At 40.8% G+C, this 17,038-nt stretch overlaps 1 protein-coding gene across 6 annotated transcripts in view; it reads left to right on the forward strand.

The window, feature by feature from the left end:
* Nucleotides 1-394: 394 nt before the first annotated feature.
* The window catches only part of PPP6R3 (protein phosphatase 6 regulatory subunit 3), a 50,956-nt gene continuing 34,312 nt past the window's right edge, over nucleotides 395-17,038 (forward strand). For 2 of the 6 annotated variants that reach the window (XM_063398291.1, XM_063398296.1), the window contains exons 1-3: nucleotides 432-523; nucleotides 11,829-11,922; nucleotides 14,159-14,330. The gene's annotated coding sequence lies outside the window, so the exon portion shown is untranslated. Of the gene's footprint in view, nucleotides 524-11,828; nucleotides 11,923-14,158; nucleotides 14,331-17,038 lie in introns of all 6 variants that reach the window. The other 4 variants (XM_063398297.1, XM_063398293.1, XM_063398292.1 and 1 more) reach the window with 4 other exon arrangements.

The raw sequence follows: 17,038 nt of genomic DNA on the forward strand, positions 1-17,038 counted from the left end.
GGCGCGGCGGGTGAAGCTGCGGGACGGACGCCACCGCTGGCTCCCGCCCCCCCGCCGCGGCCTCCGAGCGCCTCTTCTCCGGATTGGACGGAACGGGTTTATTTTTAAAAGGAATCTGCTTTCTCTGTTGGTGGAGTGAGACGCCTGTCAGCGTGACGTTGCCTTGTTGCTAGGCCGGGAAGGTGGGAATCGAGGTGCACCCGCCCCATGCGCTGACTTGCCAACGGGAAGCCGAGAGCCCGCCGCCATCCGCGTCCCACCCTGTCGCAGTCGCGCAGACGGGTGACTGACATTGGCCAGGCGGCCAGTGAGAGGCCGAGCTCGGCACAGCGTCCAATAGGAAGGCGCGAACCGGGGAGGGGGCGGTGCCGGGGCGAGGTGATTGGCAGGTGGGCGGAGGGGGAGGAGGGCTCGCCGGAGCTGCCATGTCCGCCATCTTGGAGCGTCGGTGATGGTGGCGAGCGGAGGTTTTCCCGCCTGAGCGGAGGCACCCGGGGCCTGTGGTGGGGGACGCGCTGCCGAGGTACGGCCGGGACGGCGCCGTGATCTCCGCTCGGCCGCTTTCCAGGGAGCAGCGCTCCGGCGGCGGCTCCTCCGCGGCGGCACGGGCCTGGCGCCCGCTCACGGCCCTGCGGGGGCTCCGGGCGCTGCTCGGGCGGCACCGGGCCGGGGCTCGGCGGGGCCGCCGGGGCCGGTCGTGCGCGGCCTCCCGCACCGGCGGCGCGGGGCCCGGAGCGGCCGGGGCGCGGCTGCGGGGCGCGGGGCGCGGCGGGGAGGCCGGGCCGGGCCGGGCCCTCCTGGCCGCCGCCGCTTCTGCCCCTGGGCGCCGCGCGGGGCTCGCTGCTGGGACGGTTGGGCTGGTGTGGGGTTTTAACTGGGCAGCTGCTCCGAACCATAATGCTTTAAGAGCGTAGAAGTGTTTCGGTAAGCTTTAACTGCTGTTAAATATGTTTGGCAAAATCTCACTTAGAACCTGCCAGTTTTTCGAGTTTTGTTTTGTGTTGGTTGCTAAGAACTTCCCGAAGTGTAAGAGGGAATTAGTGTTTTAGGCTATTTAGTGTCATATGAGACTATCTTGTATGACATAAGTGCAATTGAGGCTAAAGATCGTTTCTGTCAGCATAAATGTTGTTTAAGTCAGAATAGTGGGATACTTTGAATGGGTGTGTTGCTATTTTAAAAACGTGTTCTGAGTGAAAGAGTGGAGGAAACTTAGGAGTAAGTGGATAGCTTTTGGAAGGGATCCTTTGCTATGTTGGTAACTGAAAAAAATTACTGCTGGTTGTATTACTTAGGTTTAAATTGTCCTTCAGAGGAATGAGTCTAAAGGTACTCTAACAGTGCAGTGTGTCTTTGGATTGCAAATACCTGTGTGGTGGTTTGTTTTTTTTTTTCTGGGATGCTGAAAGATGGGAATTCTCTCTGTTTCAGTGTTCCAGAAAGATTGTTGCAGTTATTTGAACTGTATGGTCTATTTCCAGTGCAACAGACATTCAGATAAGACTCTGATTACTTAGCTCTGTGTTATTTATGTTTTCAGTAGCAAGACATAGACTAACTGGAGCTTGCAAGAGTTTCTGCAGAATTACCTTTCAGTATGTAAATTGCTACTGAGACACCATGCGAAAGTGATAATCCAGTTTGTGATTTTCTTGAGAGTTTGTATTTTTAAGTACCTGTTTGCGTTCACTTAAGTTACTTGTTTTGTCCATCTATGATATTATTTGAACATAAGGTATTCTTCTTATTTGTGTTCTGTTTGAAAAGCAGAATGTATAGGCATTGAATCCTGTCACTGTCTGAGTTACTAAAGGAATTTATTTTCTAAACTACTTGGAAATACTGCTTGGGCCAGAAGAACTGTTGATGAGGTCTATTTACAATGACCTAGGAGAACATTGAGTTAAGTGAAAGCTGTAGCTTAGAAATTCCGGAAAAGCAACCTGTTTAACAGGAATGCCTTTAAGAAGGGTAGTGCATTGCAGCTTCTTTACAAGCCAGTTAGATTTGTATGTAAACTGCTGTAAGCATCACAGCTTTGGATTCTTTAAAAATACAATTCAACTAGCTGTTAATCCCTTATGGAATTAAAGATACCGAGTAGTTTATGTGTCTCTTCACAATGCTGCCTGCAAGCTGCTCACTTCTGCTGAGTTGCTGAAGTGACCAGAAGTGACTTTTTCCTTTGGATTGCTTCTGTCTTGCACTTGAGGGAGGTGATGCTGTAGCCTGTGTGCCACTCAGAGAATCAGATCATGTTCCTAGAGTGAAATTCAAGGGAATTAGTAGATAGAACCCGAATTTAGCAGTATTGGAGCAGAAATTTGTGTATATAGCTTTAGTGTTGACAGTTTAGAGAGTGAACTCTGTTGTTATGGCTCAACATCTTTGCTTATTTACTCAGCTTAAGCTTGACGTGCATGTACTGTGAAATGCTAAAGAGTTGGCTCAAAACCAACCCATCAGAAGGTTGGGACAGAAGGGAGAAATGTGTTAAAGAAGTCCACTGGTCCACTCTCCTATCTGGCCATTAATGCCCTGTTCTGTCCAAGTGCTTAAAAAGCCTTGAAGTGTGTACTTAACTCTACAGTTAAAGATTGCTCTTTGTAACTATATTGCAATAAACCATTTTTATAGCTTCAGTATTTTAGCATAGTATACAACATCTTTGTATGTGGGAGACTTCTGTATTCACTTTTCTTGGGTAACTGCGTTAATTTGTGGCCTTTGGAACTGTGGTGGGAACCATGGCTTTTGTGCTTGGGCAGAAGAGGTGATGGTATGAGCACAGTGATCTCTCTTTGTGGTAAGGCAGGATGGCTTCAGCTAGCTCATTGTCTGCCCTCTAGATTAGTCTTTTGTAGTAGCACCTTCGCTTGTGATCCTTAAGCTTGCTGTGTACTCCACCATCTCGTATGCCAGGTTTAGGAACACTGTGTTATCTCAAGTTAATATCTGACACCCAAATTCTAGAAGAACAGATGTCCGATTGGGTTGTCCTAAGAGCAAGATGTAGAGCCATTGTTTTTGGCAAAACTTTTCACAATAAGTATAGGTAAATGAGAAGTAATATCTTGCTTGTGTTGTCTTGTTTTGGTAAGTTGGCAGAAGAGAGCAAAGAACTTGAGAAACAAGTGATCCTGAGATTTTTGAGATGGGAAGAAAGCCTGAAAGATCAAGGAGACGACACACAGAGAGCACGAACATCATGTTGAAAGCTCTGCATAGCATGTTTAATTGTTTCTGTAGTGTGTCAGGGTGCCAGCATCTGTTTTAGAAACTATATGCTACTAAGCAACTGAAGTAAAATATTTTTCTACTCTTGGATATTATGTGTAGCTTTATAGCTAGTTTGGGACACTTCTCAGGAAGTGAAATAGACTGACTTGAGAAGATTGGGAGGACATGTGGTTTAAGCTTCCCTGTTTGTGGAATAGCTCTTCACATAATATTGGCAAAAAAATTGTTGGTATGAAATACAAGACTTTTGTGACCCTTTATTATTTATTAGCTTATATAACATGTCAAGAAGCATGTTTGAAATTATATATATGATTAGGAGTTGGCAAAAAAGTTACTGCCTAACCCTTTGACTTTTTTTTTCTTCATGCTGTTAGTTCATACATAGTCATCCCTTAATTCTGTTCAATGGGTATATCTTTCCCTCTTAAACTTGAAAAGCTCAGTGACAAATCTGTGCAGTATGTTGCATGCCAGTGTGGAAAAGAATAGCAAAAGCAGCTCACCGTACAACCTTGTGGACCAGGGAAGCTGTAATGCTCCACTGGAGAGGAGATTTATATTGTTAGGCACGTTGGCAGAATGGCAGAGAAGAGTGCCTGGGAAATGCATAGTGGGGATTTGATAATGAAGGAAAGGAGAATAAAAAAAATGTATGTGTGCACAAGCAGAAACTGCCCAGTGGTGAGATTTGAGGATTGATTAGTTTCCTTGGAATGTTCTTAAAATTTTATCCAATTTCGTTTTGAGCGGGATGGTTCCAGACATTTATGCATTTTAAATTGTGTGTCTGTAAGGAGGTGTAGTACATGGCCTTGTGGGGCCCCAAAAGATGCTTTTAAACATGAAGAAATCTCTGAAGCTTTTTTAGGATGCCCAGGCCTGTCCTGCGTGAGGCTTGGGACACGGCCATGTGATTTCCAGTTTGTAAAAAAGCACAGTTGGGCTAGAGGATAAAACCCTCAAATTTTTAGTAAAAAGTAGTTTCTGAGTTAATTAGATGTGTTCTAAAATAGTTATTTCAGTACTAAAAATATTCTGATTGTTAATTACAGAAGTGAATCCCAGGCCTTCCACCCCTGTTACACAGTGGGTGAGTTCCCTTCTTGAGTGACCATTGGCAGGATTTCTAACTGGATACCAGTGTATAAAATAAGATTTTGTTGTACAAATTTAACTTCTGCTGTGGGTTTTTGAAGCGAATCCCATTATTTTGTAAACTATTCTGTAAATGTACATGATGTTCCTTTAGAAGAGCAAAGCCTAAGACTCTAATCCTCAGTTGTGTACTGCACATTTCTCTCTTGTGGGAATAACCTAATTGATAGATTAAAAGCTTCAAGTAGTGCTTTATGCAGTGGCTGTAGGCAATGCTAGTGCAGGTGTGATTGCATTTTCCATTGTATTGTAACTGGTTTGAGCCTTTGTTAGAGCAGAAACAAGGGAGTAGCAGATACTCTCAAGGCTTGCCTTGCTACAAGTTGGTATTATTTCAGTATGTTTGCATTATGAAAGGAGTGTAAGCCACTGCCTCCACGGGGAGGATTTCTGCATCTTTGTAGCAGAGTGCTTATACAACTAATGATTCTCATAGAACTGGTGAAAATACAGTGCTATTTGCTTTTTTTGTAGGTATAGTGGAAACCAAGTCTTGTGTTTCTGATATAATTAGTGCGGGGAGAAGAAAAAGGGGTTTTGTGTGGTTTTTTGTTGTTGTTTGTGCTTTCTTTCAATTACTCTAAGTTTCATTAAGACAAAAATCATAGGTGAGGTATTGCTGAAAAAACTTTTCCTTTTTGTGATTTGCAGAAGTAATGCTCTCCGTATTCTGGTCTTGCTTACCATGTACCTACTACTTTGACCAGTTCCCTATCTTAAGAGTTCAGCTGTAAACTTTAAGTCTGGTTTGAACTGCAGAATTTGAATTCATGTTATTTCTTCTGCTACTGTCTTGATGGACTTGCTGGATGTCCATGTAACTGAAAGCCAAGTCTTCTAGAAAATAAAAAGTAGTACATTACTTTTGCTAACTTCAGCTGTTGTCACCAAACTTCTTGGAAAAGGATGGAAAGTTTAGAGACAGCTAAAACAAAACTGTAGTGGTAGCAGGGACAGACCCAGTTTTGAGTGAGGGAGGGTTCCTACTGTTGTAAGCATCCCCTTCCTCTAGGAACTCAACGTCCATTTCATGTCAGTGTTGGGCAGTCTAGGTGCAAGTGCACCTACAAGTTGCAGCAGCACAAGGGTTTTGTTCCCATCGTTCGTGTTTGTCCTTCTCTGTTCTTTCTGGTTATTCCAAAGGAGGAGTTTCACTGCTCATGGCAGCTCTGAGGGGCAGTGATATGTAGGTGTCTTTTCATGATCTGTGAGAGAGCTGTAGAAAGTTCTGTGATCTGGCTGTGAGGAATCAGTTCTTCCTATCGGCTGGGACAAGCAAACATTCATCAAAGGATCCTTCTCAGTGTGCACTTGATGCTGATGATGGGCTCTTTGTTACAGCTTTAATCCACATCTAAAGAGCAAGAAATTGTTCTCTGAGCACTGTATTTAGTGAAATTCGTTTGATAAAGGAGATGGTAAATGCAACATTGAGAGATCTGCCTTTCTTAATGATCAACATAAAATACTAAATGTGTCTTTTCAGGCTGCCTGCCAGTACTGTAAGGACTAAGGCTCTCTTCTAGAGTCACAATATAAAAGTTTATACATTTTTCTGATATGAATAATATGTGCTTTTTCTTATACGAGTAATATGTGATTGAAGACTGAACTTCAAACTTCTCAACCCATTAATGCTTGATTGCTTTAATTACTCAGTAGTTGTGCCAGGTGCAGTTATCTTAATATGACTTCAGTCATAGATAGGCACATACTTTTTTCCTTTGTCTGCCTTGTCCAGTATGCCTTCCTGCTGTACTTAAATATGACTTATTTTGAGAACAAAACCCAAAGAACTTTAACATAGCTGATTGAGTACCTGCTATGCTTGGCTTGGATGCTCTGCTTCAAAAATGCAAATTTGTAATTTGCAAAAATGCAAGTTACAAGTCTAAATCCCTAATGCCTTGGTTATTGACTAGGGAATTCAGTTGCCCAGATTGGAATTGGAGAGAAAGACTATTGAAGGCAGATGAGAATAATTCTGAATCTTTTATGTATGAGGGTGTCTGTGGGAAAAAGATTCAAAGTCTGAAAAACCCATGGGGTTTATATATTTACTTATTTATATATTTATTTATTATAGGAAACACCTGCAGATGTTTTTCACTATGGGAAACTGGATGCCTTTTAGGGCATAACAGAAAGCAATGATGTTGATACTTGTGTGAGATTTTTTTCTTTGAAATGCTCTGGTCCAATCTTCCCCTCTTTTGGACTTGGGAATTCTAAGTTTAACTTGCAATCCTAGCTGTAAGGCTGGAGATTAGAATACAGTAGGGTTGGGTTTTTTCCCTCCCAGGTTGAAATTGTAGCCCCATGCAGCCAGGAATAAAATTATTTATAGAGACAATAAAAATTTGTAAAATGGTACTGATCTCATCCTCATAAGAAGAAGGGATTGTAGGTTATTCAAATGAGCAATTTTTAAAATAAAATTATTGTAGGTCGTGAATATTGAGTGAAAACACCTAAGAAGTCTTGTTACAGACTTCAAGGCATTTCAAACTAAGTTAATTTCTGTGCCACTTGGCATAGCAGTAACTTGACTTTTCAGAATGGTAATAAGACTGTCTTGACAAAAGTCTGTGTGGAACCCTAAATGTTACTGAAAAGGATAGACGACTCAAGTTCAGGTCTTAAGTAAATTGATTTGTAAGTCTTTGGCTCAGCAGGGTATTTCTCTTTAGGCCTCTATCATGTAATGGTGTAATAAATACTATTTTAAATTCTGAGCTTTCGTTTTAAATTGCTTTGCTTCTTTGAAACTTTATGCTGTAAATCTCTTGAGTGGGTGTAGGGCACAGAAGTATCACTGTAGTTTTGTGTAACTATAGCCTATCAATGCTGTTTTCAGTCTTGCATTGGGATTAGTTTTAACAGTGTGTGTTCAGTAATTCCTAGTTAGTAAAGTAACACTTGGTTGATACTCTTCTTGCAGCAGGAGAAAACTGTTGGCAGATAGATTGGTAGTTAGAGAAAGAACTTGAAGGAAGGGAATGGATGCTGAAAGTGCTGTGATGAGTTACTTTGTGGTAGCCCTCCCCTGAAAGGGTACAAAGGAAATGAAAGGAGACAGCCAGTTGAAGGAAGGGTCATTTCAAAAGGACACTGTGTCCCTTAGCTGTGGCATATTGCTTGGATGGGTTTTTAAAACTCTGTTTGCAAGTACATACTGGGGTCCTTATGCTATTGCACAGCTTATGGTCACTTCAGTGTAGTTAGACTAATCACCCTTTGGAAACAGTGTTATTAAGAGCTGCTGCTAAATCTTTGAGACAGACTTGCCCCATAGTTGCCACTTGCAACTGCAGTAGAATTCTGAAAAGCACTCAAACAAATCTGCTTCTCTGATGCTCCAGAGAGAAGCATCGAAGTAGAATTTTTAAAAGATTATTTTGACGATTACAGAGAAAATAGTAGGTTTGGCATTTTTTACTGGAAATTCAGCTTTTTTTTTTCTTTTTTTTTCATTAAACTAGGCTGAGTGTTGCACTTGGAAGAAGGTGTCTTGTTCTGTTGGGCAGTCTTGATTTTTATGCTATTGTCCAGCAAAATGGAAGAGTTCCATGGTGAAAGCATTAGTTCTGTTTAGTTGAGACACCAGAGGCACCTGTGCCTAAAAAAATGTTGTATGGTTGCTCTCTGTGTGTGGTTTGTAAAAGCACAGCATGGCAAAACCCACATTACTGGAGTTTCCAAAATATAAATTGCCTGTGGGACTGGGAATGGGAAAGAAAGACAGCATTAGCTTAATAGCCACTTCTGACTTCACTGGGAAGGCTTTTTGGACTGAAGTTTCATGATTTTGCTGGGTTTCTAATTTCTTTTCTGGAACATACTTTTGCACGTACTTAACTAAAAATGATGGTAATTCATTAAACTTCTGTAGATGAGAATTGGTGAAATCTTCCTGTTTAGAGCATTATTTTCTTAGTTTTCTAAGATGAGTCTCAAAAAGTCAAGCTGGTCATGCTTTTTTAATGCTCGTTGTTTAAGTAACATTGGACAGTTGCCCTTGTAGCACTCTGTATTACAGAAGGAGGATATTGAGTCACTATTCAGCTGTCTTGGTGTTTGAGTGATAAATTAATCTGACTGTTTGGCATCAAGTACTTAATTGACATTCCATATGTATTACAATATTTTTCTTTTCTAAGTACTTAACTTCATCCTCAGGATATCTGCAGAGTTGGGGAAACTGTTTTGTAGACTGTTTTCCCTGAATATACAGGGTATGTTCTGTGGAGGAAAGTGGTGCTCTTGTTTGGTTAAAGGCTCAAATAAAGCTGTAAGATTGGCACTAGGCTGGGGAAGATTCCAGATAGCACTAAAGCATTTTGTTAAATGCAAATACCAAAATCTAGAGAAGTGAATATGCTAAAGTAGCATCATTCACCTTGTATGTAGGTGCTGCTTCTGTGTTTTATTTCTCTTGCTTGGCACTGGAAGAGCTTTTCTACTTTTGTCCTAGGGATTGTATTGTTAAACTTGAAAATGCTGGTAGTGTAGAAAAAAAGTATAGATGGAGTTTAAGCTCTTTGTTAAATCAAGTAATTTTAGTAGTCTTTGCCCATGAGTAAATCAAAATAGATGATGTTTAAACTTGCTTAAATTAAAGATTAAAAGAAGAAATATCTTCAACTTTTCTTTTCATGATGGTAGATTTGAACACTCTTTGAAGAGCGTTAGTGATTCTAACTTTCATTTTGAAAAGCAAAACATGTTTATGATACTGTCATTAAGGGATTGTTTAGCTTCTATATGCACGTAGGGTGGGTTGAATAGTTCTGTCAGTTTTTTCAATATATGGTAGCATTTCTTGATATCTTAATTGAAAGAACTTAAGAACATGCAGGTGTCAAAACTTATTTTAATGGCTTTGTAAAGCTTAGTATGAGGAAGACTGGGAAGATACTCTTGCCCAGAGCCTTTAACTAGTGCAGTTCATGAAACTTACAATGAAAATTCAAGTTACCTGAACAACAGGTCCCAGAAATCTTTAATGAAAGTGAAGAGTTGAGCAAGAAGTTACAAACTGCTTTGGATTTAATTTTGAAGTTGCTATCTTCATGCAAGAGTCCACTCCAGTTCTGGCAGCAGCTGTACTGGACTGGAGCTTCAGGAGGCAAAACATTGATGTGCTCCTAGAAGCTGCTGACTTCATTTCTGAACTGCAAATGGTCTTTGAGTATTCTTTTTAACAAGACTGAGATTTTGCATGAAAAAAATAAAGCAAATAATAGACATGAATGCACTGTCTATACAGAAAGAACCTTGGTGTCCTGGTTAGAAGTTGAAGTAGCTTTCTTTTACCTCCATGTGTTTTTCATGTGCCTCAAAATTTGACTTATGTTCAACTTTCAAGGCGTAATCCACAAGGGGAATAGGAGGATGAACTTGAGGGAAAAATATCCAAACCCTTGCTGTCTTGGAACTAATACAGTGAACAGAGTAAAACACATGCATGAAAGAAACCTCTGGTAAAATTCATGCCTTTCAACTTCAGGCTGTGTCTTTAGGTTATAGTAGTTGTTTCTAAAATGTTCATACAAAAAAGTTAAGTTTACTGCTAAAGCAGTGAGTCAGTATTTCTGGGGTTTTTTTTTTGCATTTCCAGAGTAGTAGTATAGTAGTACAAGAATTCAGGACTCATTTACACTTGCAAAATATCAACTGTTTGAGATAACAGTAGAACTGATGCTGAATTTTCCAAATTCAACATCACCTATCTTATTTATTGGATTCAGGAGAGCTTTTACTCTGTAATCCTGAGCAGGCTTGAGGTGATATAAGTTAGGACAAAGATGGAACAGTCAGATCCTGATTGCACTGTCCCTAATGCTGCACTGTTCCTCTTCCTTGGCTGCACTGGCCTCGGTGATTGATAGACCCTTGGAGCTGTTTCATCCCATGGGCATGGCAGAAAAACTCTTTTCGCTTCTTTCTCCTGCATTTGCCGCTTTGGGAGTAGGTTTCTTCGTTTGGAAATGTCTTGGCAGAAGTTTCATCAGTGTTGGGGAGCCAACAGAGGCTGACTGCACAGCAAGGGGTAGAACAAAGCTGCTTTGCATAAGCTAATGCAGCATCCTAAATTACTCCTGTGAGAGACCATGAGGAATTTCAGTCCTTATCCTCATTCTGAGTGTGGATGGTGGCATCTCAGCATACAAATCTATCCTCTAAGCAAAGTGTTGGAAAATGATAGTCAAAGCATTTAAAGTGTGAGGTGCTTCTTAGTGTTTTAAAGTTGCCTTGGTTATCATGAAGATTTTTCCATTAACTTAATTAGTTCACTAATGGGAATTCTAGACTAGTTCAGATGCAGCAATCTTTTGGCCCTTCAGCTCTCACCACTACCAAATTGATGGTTGTGGACAACACTTTCAGGTCAAGTCTCTTTGAGAACTCTCTGTCCAAGGGGTTACTTAAAAGTTTATGGGAAGAGATGTTGCAGATTGTGTGGTAACACGAGTGTTCTCATGTGTTAAGAAGTGCACATTACTTTGATTTTTCTCACCTGATGTTTGGAGAGGTGTGGTAGGAAACAATGCTGAGTCTTAAATTATGATTTCACAGTGTTACAAGTGCAATGTTACATTAAACAGTTTTGTATTGCTAGACTGTAATTTCACTGGGGGATCTTTCTGGGCCAGTAAGCCAGTGGAAGAAGGGAAAAGATTCTACTATTTTGTGCTTCAGCTGTCTTTCATGTGTGTTGCATAAAAATTCTTGGACTAGTTCTGCCCCAGAGAGGTGATAGAAGTAAACCCTCCCATGCCCTGTGCTTCTCTTTATTGATTGTAGTCCAGACCATTACATTCCAGAAGAGATGCTGGTGTTCTGCTAGTGTTTTTGTCAAGCTTATGTAACAACTTTATTTCAGATGTATGAAGTTATATAAGGTAATCCATGCAGTGAATTACTGTTAGAGCAGCATGATTCAGGGGCTCGCAGTTTTTAAACTTTTTTACCGGGATGTTGCATTGGTTTCTATTAGTAGGGACACTTGTTTGGTTTCAGTGTTTGGGCCAATAGAAATGCATGGGAATGGTTTCAGAAACAGACATGGCCCAGTTCATGTAGTATTAATAAAATCAGTTTAGTCCTCTTTCTGGCAACTGACCACATAGTGATTCTCTTATCTAAAACTGGGTGAATAAAGTTTGTTAGGTCATACTTCAAACAGACTTTGCCATGCTATTGCATTTCATGTGACGATAGATCATAGGTAGTTGTGTCTTGCTTTATTTTCTGGGTCTATCAGATAAACATGAACATGGATGGGGTCTTGGTTGTGATGAGTCTTCATAGTTCTGTGTTTGAATGTAATCTGTCTGTACACATGACAGTACTTCCATCCTGCCCTCGCATGTTACCTTCAGGTCTAAGGTTTTGACCTTCCATCATTTGATACTTCTTCATGACAGGACTGTATTAACTTGGCTCAACAATTGCTGAGTGTAAGTCATCCCTGGATGTAGGAAAGTCAGATTTAAATGGACTTGAACCTCATCCAGCCAGGTGATTCTTTTTTTACACTATTTATGTAATGTACATTATTATGGAAAGAACTCCTCTGGGGTTTTGGGGGTGGGGGTTTGTCCCTTTTTTCATAATGCGATACCTCATCTGTTCTGCAGAAAGGAACAGTCTGAGTTAATAAACCATATGTACCACTAAGTGTAAGTCAGTCTTCAGACCGATCTTTCTACTCGTGCAGATTCTGAGGTGGACTGAAAAAGTCCTGATTGACCAAAGCAGGGTTCTGGTGGCACACCATTCACAGGCTGTGCTGCAATACATGCACTCCAACTATCTTGCTAATTTGCACTCCAAGTATCTTGCTAATTTTGATTACACTGGTGTCTCTAATTTACTATGTAGTCCCACTGTATTGAATTCAGAAGCCAACTGTTTTAGTGCTAGACAATGGTATTTAGACACTGAAGTCCTCAAACAGAAAGAGTTTGAGTAAACAGAGAAATGACAAAGACATCCTTGTAAGGGGAGTAATAATAGTGGTTTTCATTTGGATAGTTCTACTAGCAATTGAAATCTGTGGACCTTAAGAATGTGTAAACTCTTCTGGAAGTGCATTAAACCAAGCAGGCTTCTTACTTTGTTCTACATGACATAACTGAAGAAGTGATGTTCTCTCCCTGTTTGGAGCTCTGCTTTGGAACATAGGTACACTTTTAAAATGCAGAAACAATAACCTAGACAACTCAGTAAAGTGAACTGAGTCCATAAAATTTGTTTACTTTTTCTGCTCTAGTTCATCACTTGACTCACAGGGGATTGGCAGGTCTGTCAGGCATGGAGACCTGAAGGTCTGTGGGTGAAAAAACACATTTAAAAGACCTTTAGGAGAATTATGGTCAGTGTATTACAATGAGCTTCAGTTCATGTGTATATTGGTTACTAAAATAACCCAAAAATTATCCTTAAGGTCCTGTCCAACCCAATTTATTCTTTAAATCTATGATCTTTAGGTTTTCTGATCTATATCTGTTAAATAACCTGCAAAGATCAAAAACCAGCTTAGAAGATAGCTCCTTACCTTTAACATGGAAGGTGTAAAAGCATTCTTCTCTTTGGCAGAATACTTGAAATGCTTTTGAGGTGAACAGTTTGGGTTTTTTAGCTGAAGATATACTGGATATACTGAACTGATAGCAGAACTTCTCAGCCAAATACTGGGTAGTCACTGACATGAGTCAATAAGCATTCCACTGGTTTTGCTACCCTTCTTAGTTGTTAGTACTTTATTTTCTGTAAACAATATTACCCATGTTCCCAAAAGAAACCAAAGTATTGTGTTGCTTCAAACCTGTGTTAAAAGGCAAAATCCAAAAGCCCCTCAAAGTGCTGAAAAGTGAAGGTGGATTTTTGTTGTAGAAATTCTTCTTACAACTACTACAAACAGCTAATTGGAAAGAAAAATCAGTTTGTAGGATGCTTTTTCTTGCCTATCTGGTGTTGACTAAAGCACAGACAGGTTAAGTGTCAGTCTGAAGCCAGTTAAGGATACCTAATAGAGCTCTTTAATTCTTCCAGTGAAAAGCAAAGTAACATTAAACTATCAAAAGTAGAGATTTTCCTAATGGTGACTGAATACTATCTTGATTCAGCTTGCTACTTTGGAAGCCTGGATGTGGTCTGTGTTGGGTTTTTTTACTTGGCCTGTTTTCAGATTCAAACTGGCTGAATTCTTTATAGACTTGTGCCAACATAACAGGCATTCTTAATGCTTCTCAGGTTATTTCTGTGCAGGTTTGTGGATAAATGAGAATAATATAAGAGAATCTTTATGAAGATAGGAAGAAAACTACTGCAGAAAGCTCTAATAATGGGTATTTTAGATCTTCCAGATCTGAAGATGCTACTTTATGGGAAATTGCTAATAGTTCTTTTTCTAAAGTCTGAATTTATGTTAGATTTCGGTGCAGTGCAGATTATAAAGGCAGTTTCATTGCAGTGAGACAAAGAAGTTTCTTCCCCTGACTCCCAAAAATGGAGGGAAATGTTAAAATTGGTTTCGAAGTAAATAAGTATTTCAGATGACATGCTGCTTTTCATTTTTATTTTCAGTGTATGCTCCACTGAACTGACACTTTTCTTCCTAGCAATTTGTTTCCTTCCTCTGTTCACGTGTTGTATTTGTTACAAAACAGTCCTTAGAGTTCATGCAGTTGTCGAGCTATTGAATAGAACCTATTAACAATATTAAATTATACTTTTTTTTTTGTCGTTGTAGGAAGAAATCTGCTTCATCTAATTCAATGCTAATTCAGTCCTGCTAATCTGCTAGTACTGTAGATTGAAAGATTTTTTTGCTGTTGCCAGGATACCCTGTAATGGGCAAGAAGCTTGAAAGAATACAAAACGTTCTGATTTTTTAATTTTTAAAAACTTTTGTGTTGTAACAGGTAAGAAACTATTAAACTTCTCCTACAGCAGTAGATTTAGCTTCTGCATCTATAAAGCCTTATCCTAAAGCATTCAGAAACCACTTAAATTTTAAACTTTTCATGTCCCTGATGTCTGCTGAAGTCACCTGGTTTGGTAGGTTCACATTTACCACTTTCTAAGCTGCAGTTCTGTCTTCAATTCAGGCTTTGTGGCCATGCCTTCCATTTGCTTGGAGCTTTTTTCTGACTACTTCCTAGCTGGCTGATTCTAACTTTGTCTTCTAACCTACCTGCTCTTGCACTTTCTTCTTTCTCCACCCTGCTTTGATTTACTACGACAATGAGGGGTGTTCCAGACACACTCTTGTGGATATTCTGTTTGTCTTACAGTATTTTGCTTTTGTGCCAGGAAGTATATCTGCTGCCCAACCTTTTTGAAAGAGTTTCAAAGCAAATGTGTTCACGAACTGACATATAGTAGGTGATGAGTGATGATTATAGGTGATGGTTATAGATTATTATATTGAAGTAATACTGTCTTCTGCAATTGAATTGAATGGTACTAAACTTAATGTTTCAGTGCATAAGTGTCTTCTGGATAGTTATGCATTGTTGAGCTTGCATTTTATATTATTATGGCCTCATGTACATTTCTTAGTGTAAAGATATCTTCATTTTTGTTTTGAAGTTAATTGGAAGAATTCAAAATAGGAAAAATCTAACTGAATGCTGTGGCCAGGGAATATTTTAAATTTGTAATTGGCAGTTGATGTGGAATTACTGGAAAATTATTCATCTTCTCTACTTGGGCAGGAAAGATTAATGTCTTAGTTTGTAGTTATTGCAGGTAATTAAGGTCTTTATTTATTAATGCTTAGTAGCCTGTGGCTTGAGATAGTGTAGGAATTGATGAGGATATAGTTGTTGCTTGGTATAGAATTGCTCTTGTAAATTCACTGCAGACTGTAGATTTTGAACCTCTTGAATTTTGGGGAATTGGTGTCTTGGAGTATCTTTAACTAGTTTGGATTTATTTACACACTTCAGCATGTCAAAACTATTGATTATTGGGGCATTCAGTCATAAGAGGGCGTGTATATGCACATGATGCGTGTGTATACGTATAACGTATTATGTAAAAGATCACAGGATGACAGAATTGTCAGGCTTGGAAGGCACCTCTGGAGATGATCTAGTTCTAGGCAGGGTCACCTAGAGCGGGTGACACAGCAGCATATGCAGGTGGGGTTTCATTGTTTCCAGAAAGGGAGACTCCATGACCTCCTGGGCAGCCTGTTCCAGTGCACTGCCACCCTCAGTGTAAAGAAGTTCTTTCTCCTGTCAAGGTGGAACTTCTTGTCATTTAGTTCATGGCCATTGCTCCTCTTGCTGGGCACCATGAAAGAGTCCAGCACCATCATCTTGGCTCCCAGCTTAGATATTTGTATGCAAGAATGAGATGTCCTCTCAGTCTTTTCTTCTCTGGACTAAAGAGGCCCAGCTCCCACGGTCTCTCCTCATAAGTGATGCTCCAGACCTCAAATCCATCTCTGTGGCCTCTGTTGAAGCCCTCTCCAGTAGCTCCTTTTCTTGCTTGAACCGTGTAGAATAGACTGACTATAGCACTCCACTCCAGATGTGCCCTCCCTAGGGCTGAATAGAGGGGCAGGATCACCACCCTCCAACTGCTGGCCACACTTTTCCTGATACCCCCTAGGATACCTGTCCCTCCTGGCCACAAGGGTACGCTGCTGACTCATCCACTAATGTGTTTTTATAGTTCTCATCTAGATAGGAGTGCAGCTGGGGTTCAGTTACAGGAAACTTGGTTGATAAATAAGGGTAAAAGTGAGTTCACATTGCTTCTTAGCTGTTCTGTAACAATAGCAGGTTCCTCCTTCTCATGTCTGAGAGGGGAGTGAAAGTCCCTGCTTAATAACTTGCCTCAGTAGGAGGTGGAACCTTGTTAAAGAGGGTGTTAGGAGATCACTGTCTGTCTTCATACAGTTTTCTGGTGTGTTTTCCTGCCAGTGAAGAAAGACTGCCACGTGGCATCTCCTGCATTTCTCTCCAGAGGATGTAGTGACCCTCTGAAAGTACAGTAGTAGTTAGCAGAGGAGCATATGTGCTGTGAATGAGTGTAGTGTCTGGAAGGGATCCTGTCATGGCATCGGGAGGCCACTGTGGCAGCAGCATATGTGGCCAAGTATGGCCATCCTGGGAACTGGGGAGGCTGTGGCCTGAGAGATGGGCTCGTGTGGGAGAAGGAGGCTTGGGTAGACTGAGGGCCCCTTTTTGGGGATCACTCCCCTGTTCCTGCCACTCCTTGGGCACAGGGACTGCCCTCTGCCTCCCCTCATGTGCCCGAGCTTCAGCCTGCTCTTCATCCTGAGTCTGGGGTCCCTGCCTGAGACAGTGGCAGCAGGTTTGCAGGAGGGTCAGAGATCCTTGGGAATCTCCCACTCCGCAGCCCCTGGGCCCAGCAGTTGCTGAGAAGAGGATGAGGCACTGAGAAATCCAGCTGTGAGGAAAGAAGGGCAGCCAGCCTGCACTTGATATCCCAGCCTTCCATGAAAGAGTTTTCGGTTGGTTTTGTTTCTTTTTAGTATCGCTTCTAGTTTGTTATGCCTGTGGACTAGGAAGGAATGTGCATGGTATTAGAAGTATGTGTTGAATTGTTGAGGTATAGGTGTTTCTATTTTCTGTTCTATTTAATTTCTGTTAAT

The sequence above is a fragment of the Prinia subflava genome, chromosome 5 (genome assembly GCF_021018805.1).
Source record: "Prinia subflava isolate CZ2003 ecotype Zambia chromosome 5, Cam_Psub_1.2, whole genome shotgun sequence".
Taxonomy (NCBI): domain Eukaryota; kingdom Metazoa; phylum Chordata; class Aves; order Passeriformes; family Cisticolidae; genus Prinia; species Prinia subflava.